The following is a 6,792-nucleotide window of genomic DNA, read 5'->3' on the forward strand; positions in this document are numbered from 1 at the left end:
AAGTTGCATTCATCTCTACAAACAACAAAATAGAATAGAATAAAATAAAATTTAAAAAATATATTAAATTGTGTCCAAAAACTTATTACTTGAGATATAAGATGAAGTTATTTGAGAGTCTTTTGGTTAGACAAGTCAATTTTGCTATAAACTTTCTCTAATATTGCATAGTTTTAGTGTTTCAAAGATTCTGTAATAATTCTTGTTTCCATGAATATTTTATTTTATCTCTGATCTAATGGTTGTCCAACAATTTTACTTTCCAAATAACTGAGATTTTCCAGACTTACTTTTTAAAGTTATATCTTATAAGTGTTGTCATCTGAAAGAAATTTTATTTGATTTACATTTCCCTGACTCTTTTGATACTAGTTGGTATCTCAGCAGGTGACCTATCCTGTTCCATGTGAATTGAAGAAAAATGTGGGTTCAGTTTTAGGCATAAGCATTTCTGAACATAATATTAATACTAGTGCTTCCATTGTCTTGTCGTATTTATTTTCTTAGGTGTTTTATATTGAATCATCTTGAGATGCACAGTTACAAAGTTGTTCATGATTGAGTTTTAGTTATGAAATGTCCCAGCACCTATACCATCAACAGTCTACATTTCCTACCACCAACATCCCACTTTCCTTCTCCCCAACCAAAACCGCTGAACTGCCCCAACACCAGTGTACTTTGATGAGAGACACTTTTTTTCTCTTTTTTATTTCATATTAGGAACTGTGGTTTGCAATACTGTTATTTAAAGGGTATGATGTATATCAGTTTACCACCTTTCATCATTTAGCTTTAGTCCAGCATGATCATTTCCAATTATCCTTGTCATATTAGTCTTTGCACTTTCCTAACTGTCCTCTCCCCACCTTAGTGGCAAGCTTCATATCCTGGACCAGTTCTCCTGGCCCTAGGTTCTATAGTCTTTGGGTCTTAATTTCAGACTATGTTGCATGTGTGTGTGTGTGTGTGTGTGTGTGTGTGTGTATACATTCACAAATACGTATGATCATTCTATGTCTGTCTCTCTTCCTCAGACTCATTTCACTTAGCATGATACTTTTCATGTTTTTCTGTTTAAGTTTTCATGACTTCATTTTTCATGATGGCTTCATAGCATTCCATTGTGTAGATGCACCATAGGTTCTTTATCCACTCATCCACTCTCAGATCACTTGGATGTTTTCAGATTCTGGCTATTGTGAATAGAGCTACAGTGAAGATGAGGGTGCAGATGCTTTTCTGCATTGTGTTTTTGAGTCTACTGGGTGTATTCCCAGGAGTGGTATTTATGGGTTGTAGGATAACATAGCCTCAGGTAGTTTAGGTTTATTGGGTTACTCCCATCACAGTGCTCCTATTCCTCTTTGTTTATTTGTAGCTTCTTTCTTAGTGTTCTGTTGACTTGTAAATAATGTTTTTCTCTTCTCCTTGAGTCCTTTGCATAGTTTATTCAGAGCAATGTCCTTTTATATGGACACAGGAAGACTTAACAAATGTTATGCTTTTGTAACCTGGGAGTCATTTGACTCTACATGATATTTTCCTCCAGGGCATCTGTTCTCTTGACCTAAGCCTCATCTACCCTTACTTCCTAGCATCCCCAAAGCAGGGTCCCCGACGTAGGACCAGAAGGACCCAGGGAAAGCTGTGAGTTGTGTGCTACCCTGGCATCGAGATGGGCCTGGCCAAAATGCCTAATGCTTAACTATAAGTTAAAAGCTTGATCATGGACAAATGCTGTCATGATCCAATGATCCAAACAGTGATAACCAGATTTGGACCCTGCTAGGGTGAGGAATGATTAATCTGGCCTGAGTGCTGTGGTCTGAGTCTGTGGCAAAATGTTGCCAGGACAGCTGCCTTGCAAGCCTCAATGTATCCCTTGCTATGTCCATACAAAAATAACTAGTATTAAGATGTTAATAAGTTCCTGGACTAAGGAAAAGAAAAAAAACCTTAAGAGTGAGGAAGGGCTTTGGAATGCCCTGCCCTCAGGAAGGGCTTTCTTATGTTGATTTTGCTACCTGGCTGGGTGTAGGCTAGAAGGCAAGGTGGGAGAGAGAAGGAGGAGGAGAGACTAGAGAAGCCAAAAAGAGGTGGCAGTAGATCCAGAGAGAGGCTGGAGCGGAGCTGGAAGTGCGGGAGAGGAGAAAGATGGAAGATTGAATAAGACGAGATCTGGCGCATTGAGGGTGGTATGGCCGTAGACAACGGTTACCGTTAGTTAAACGGTAACTAATCAGCAACCAGCTTGGTCCGCGTTCTTCCTTCGCCTGTCCTTGACCACCAGCCGTCCCGATCTAGTCCACACACTGCGGTTCCAGGGCACTGAACGCGGGCGGTGAGAAAGAGCCGCCCGGAGAGCCCAAGAGTGCACTCTCCCCTCGGCGAGCTTTAGTTTTTTACAATGGGTCATATGAAAAGTCATTTTCTAGTGTTTTGAGGAACGGCCATGTTGTTTTCCAAAAAGGCTGGAACAGTCGACATTCCCACCAGCTCTGAAGGAGAATCTCTTCCCACATCCACTCCAGCACCTGTTGTTCTTTTCCTGCTTTTTGTGTACCAGTCACTGTGGTGTGAAATGATATCTCTTTGTTGTTTTATTCTCCATCTAACTGATAATAACTGCTGTGGTGCTTTTGTTTTCATGTCCTTCTGGCCATTCGTATTTCTTCTTTGAGGAAGTTTCTGTTATCTGTTCTGTAATTTTTTTATGAAGTTGGATTATTTTCTTGTAAAGTTATACCAATACATTACATATATTAGACATTATTTATTTATTTTATGTCCAGTACATCTGTTCAATGACCAGAATGGAATGGTTAAATTTCTCTCTACTGCAGTTTAGCTATCAATGTATCTCTTAATAATCTTGGTAGTTCTCTCACATATTTTGTGTCAAAGAACGCCATATCTGAATGCACTTTTAGTATTCAAAGTATAGAAGAAAGAACTAGAACCAACAGTAAATACTAGTTAATAGAGTGATATATCAAGAGGACTACTAACTCCCATCAATAGTGTGATAAATCTTATTGATATATTGATCCCTTAACCAATATTTAATGTCCATTTCTCACTCTGGTTTTCTTCTATAGGCTGAATGCGTTTGAGTATGGGATTATGGCCCCCCTTGCATTACTTTTCTTCATCTATCATTTTCCTATTTAATGATTTCCTAACCTTACAGTGCAAGCCTCCAAGTTCCGTTGTGCTCTTCTCCAAACCTTCTACCAACTCCATTATCTTGATTTGGACGTTTAATCCATTGGCATATAGACAAAATTGACAAGAAATTTATTTCTATTTTACTAGGAGAAGTATGGATGTTAATCTGCTTTGTTTTGATCACTTTGACTTTTCCATGTTTTCTCCACCTGTACTTTGAAGCTGACTTTTGAGGTTCTGGGCTGTTTTCACCGGACTCTTATTGTTAGCTAATCCTAAAGTGACTTTGCTTTGAGTTTCTTATGTAGTGTACATCTGGAATCATAAACTTAGTTGCCTTGTGCTCACTTCGGCAGCACATATACTAAAATTGGAACAATACAGAGAAGATTAGCATGGCCCCTGCGCAAGGATGACACGCAAATTCGTGAAGCGTTCCATATTTTTTCAAAATCAAAGGATGGAAAACAATCCTGCAAGCAAACAGCTCCCTCAAAAAAAAAAGCGGGGGTGGCCATACTAGTATCCAATAGCATAGATTTCAGGTTGAAAAAGTTCAGAAGGGGCAGCAAAGGGCATTTTCTATTCATCAAGGGATATGTACAACAGGAAGAAATCACACTCCTAAACATATACGCACCTAATGAACGACCAGCTAAATACTTAAAAGAACTCCTAACAGAATTTAAGGAGGACATAACTGGCACCACGATAGTAGTTGGAGACTTCAACACTGCCTTATCACCTCTGGATAGATCGACAAGAACAACACTCAGCAAGGAAACGATGGCTCTGAAGGAAGAATTGGAGGAGACAGGGCTGATAGACCTATACAGGGCTATACACCCCAAAAAGAAAGAATACACATTCTTTTCCAGCGCACACTGAACGTTTTCCAAAATAGACCACGTTCTGGGCCACAAATTATACCTTAATAGTATCGGGAAGATAGAAATTGTATCAACTATCTTTTCAGACCATGATGCACTGAAGATCGAAGTTAATCACGCACAGACGCGAAGAACCAAATCAAACACTTGGAAATTAAACAACTCACTATTGAACAATGAGTGGGTCATGAAGGAAATTAAGGAAGAAATCAAGAGATACCTCAAAACAAATGAGAATGAAGACACAAGCTACCAGAACCTATGGGACGCAGCTAAAGCTGTGTTAAGGGGAAAATTCATAGCTCTGCAAGCCTTCCTCAGAAAAGAAGAAAGGGCCTATACAGAGTGCTTGACTTCTCAGCTCAAGATCTTAGAAGAGGACCAGCAAAAGGAACCCAAACCAGATCAAAGGAAAGAAATAATAAAACTTAGATCAGACATTAATAATATGGAAACCCGAAAAACAATCCAAAAGATAAATGAAACAAAGAGCTGGTTCTTTGAGAAAATAAATAAGATTGATAAACCGCTAGCAAGACTCACAAAGAAAGAAAGAGAGAAAACCCTAATAAACCGAATCAGAAATGAAAAGGGGGGCATCACAACAGAAACCAAGGAGATTCAAAGGATCATCAGAGACTACTTTGAAAGTCTGTATGCCACGAAACAAGAGAACCTAAAAGAAATGGATGAATTCCTTTACTTCTACAATCTCCCAAGACTGAACCAAGAAGACGTGAAATACCTGAATAGGCCCATAAATATCAAGGAAATCGAAACCGTAATCAAAAGTCTCCCCAAAAACAAAAGCCCAGGTCCAGACGGATTCACTGGCAAATTCTTCCAAACATTTAAAGAAGACTTGCTGCCAGTTTTCCTCAAGCTTTTCCAGGAAATTGAAAAGACAGGAACCCTTCGGAACAGTTTCTACGAGGCACATATCTCCCTAATACCAAAAGCAAACAAAGACACCACTAACAAAGAAAACTATAGACCAATATCCTTGATGAACACTGATGCAAAGATCCTCAACAAAATACTTGCAAATAGAATCCAACAACTCATCAAAAAGATCATACACCATGACGAAGTGGGATTCATCCCGGAGATGCAAGGATGGTTTAACATTCGGAAATCAATCAATATAATCCATCACATCAACAAAAGTAAAGATAAAAACCATATGATCATATCAATAGATGCTGAGAAAGCATTTGACAAGATCCAACACGCATTCATGATAAAAGCTCTCACCAAAATGGGTTTTGGAGGAACTTTTCTCAAGATAGTCAAAGCCATCTACCACGAACCTATGGCAAGCATTATCATCAATGGAGAAAAACTAAAGGCCTTTCCTCTAAGATCGGGGACAAGACAAGGATGCCAACTCTCACCACTTCTCTTTAATATAGTACTGGAAGTATTAGCAATAGCCATCAGGCAAAAAAAAGATATTAAGGGGATTCAGATTGGTAAGGAAGAAATCAAGCTCTCACTATTCGCAGACGATATGATACTATACTAGAGAAGCCTAAAAGCTCTGTAAGAAACTCTTAGAAACAATTGACCTGTACAGTAAAGTCGCAGGCTATCAAATTAATACCCAAAAATCCATGGCCTTCCTATATGCAAACAATGAGACAAAGGAAAGGGACATGAAAAAAGCAATCCCGTTCACAATCGTGCCCCAGAAAATCAAATACCTTGGAATCAACTTAACTAAAGAAGTAAAGGACCTCTACAAAGAAAACTATAAGACCCTACTCCATGAAATAAAAGAGGACATGAGGAAATGGAAAAATATCCCCTGCTCATGGATAGGGAGAATAAACATTGTCAAAATGGCAATACTCCCCAAAGCATTATACAGATTTAACGCGATCCCTCTAAGTATACCCATGGCATTCTTCAAAGAAATGGATCAAGCAATCCTGAAATTTATATGGAACAATAAACGTCCACGGATAGCTAAAACAATTCTTGGGAAAAAGATGATGGGAGGCATCACCCTCCCCAACCTTAAACTCTACTACAAAGCGGTAACAATTAAAACAGCATGGTACTGGAACAAAGGCAGAGCTGAAGACCAATGGAACAGGGTGGAATATCCCTACACACAACCTCAAATGTACGATCATCTAATCTTTGATAAGGGAGCAAGAGATGTGAAGTGGAGCAAGGAAAGCCTCTTTAACAAATGGTGCTGGCACAACTGGACAACCACATGTAAAAGAATGGGCTTAGACCTCGACATGACACCATGCACAAAAGTCAGATCAAAATGGATTAAAGACCTCAACATCAGACCACAAACCATAAGGTACATTGAAGACAAGGCAAAACCCTCCACGATATTGAAGATAAAGGTATCTTCAAAGATGACACGGAACTAAGCAGTATAGTAGAAACAGAGATCAACAAATGGGACTACATTAAACTAAAAAGCTTCTGCACCACAAAAGATATAGTGACCAAAATACAAAGACTATCTACAGAATGGGAAAGGATATTTACACAATACCCATCAGATAAGGGGTTGATATCAAGGGTATATAAAGCACTGGTTGAACTCTACAAGAAGAAATCATCCAACCCCATCAAAAAATGGGGCGAAGAAATGAACAGAAATTTTTCCAAGGAAGAGATACGAATGGCCAAAAGGCACATGAAAAAGTGCTCCACATCACTAATCATCAGAGAGATGCAGATCAAAACGACCATGAGATACCAC

General features: G+C 38.9%; 1 non-coding gene across 1 annotated transcript; it reads left to right on the forward strand.

Moving 5' to 3' along the window:
- The first annotated feature begins 3,511 nt into the window (after window positions 1–3,511).
- LOC129401241 (U6 spliceosomal RNA) lies at window positions 3,512–3,618 on the forward strand. The gene has a single exon (XR_008628173.1). It is a non-coding gene; the product is annotated as a U6 spliceosomal RNA (small nuclear RNA).
- The last annotated feature ends 3,174 nt before the right edge of the window (window positions 3,619–6,792 follow it).

The sequence above is a fragment of the Sorex araneus genome, chromosome 1 (genome assembly GCF_027595985.1).
Source record: "Sorex araneus isolate mSorAra2 chromosome 1, mSorAra2.pri, whole genome shotgun sequence".
NCBI lineage: Eukaryota > Metazoa > Chordata > Mammalia > Eulipotyphla > Soricidae > Sorex > Sorex araneus.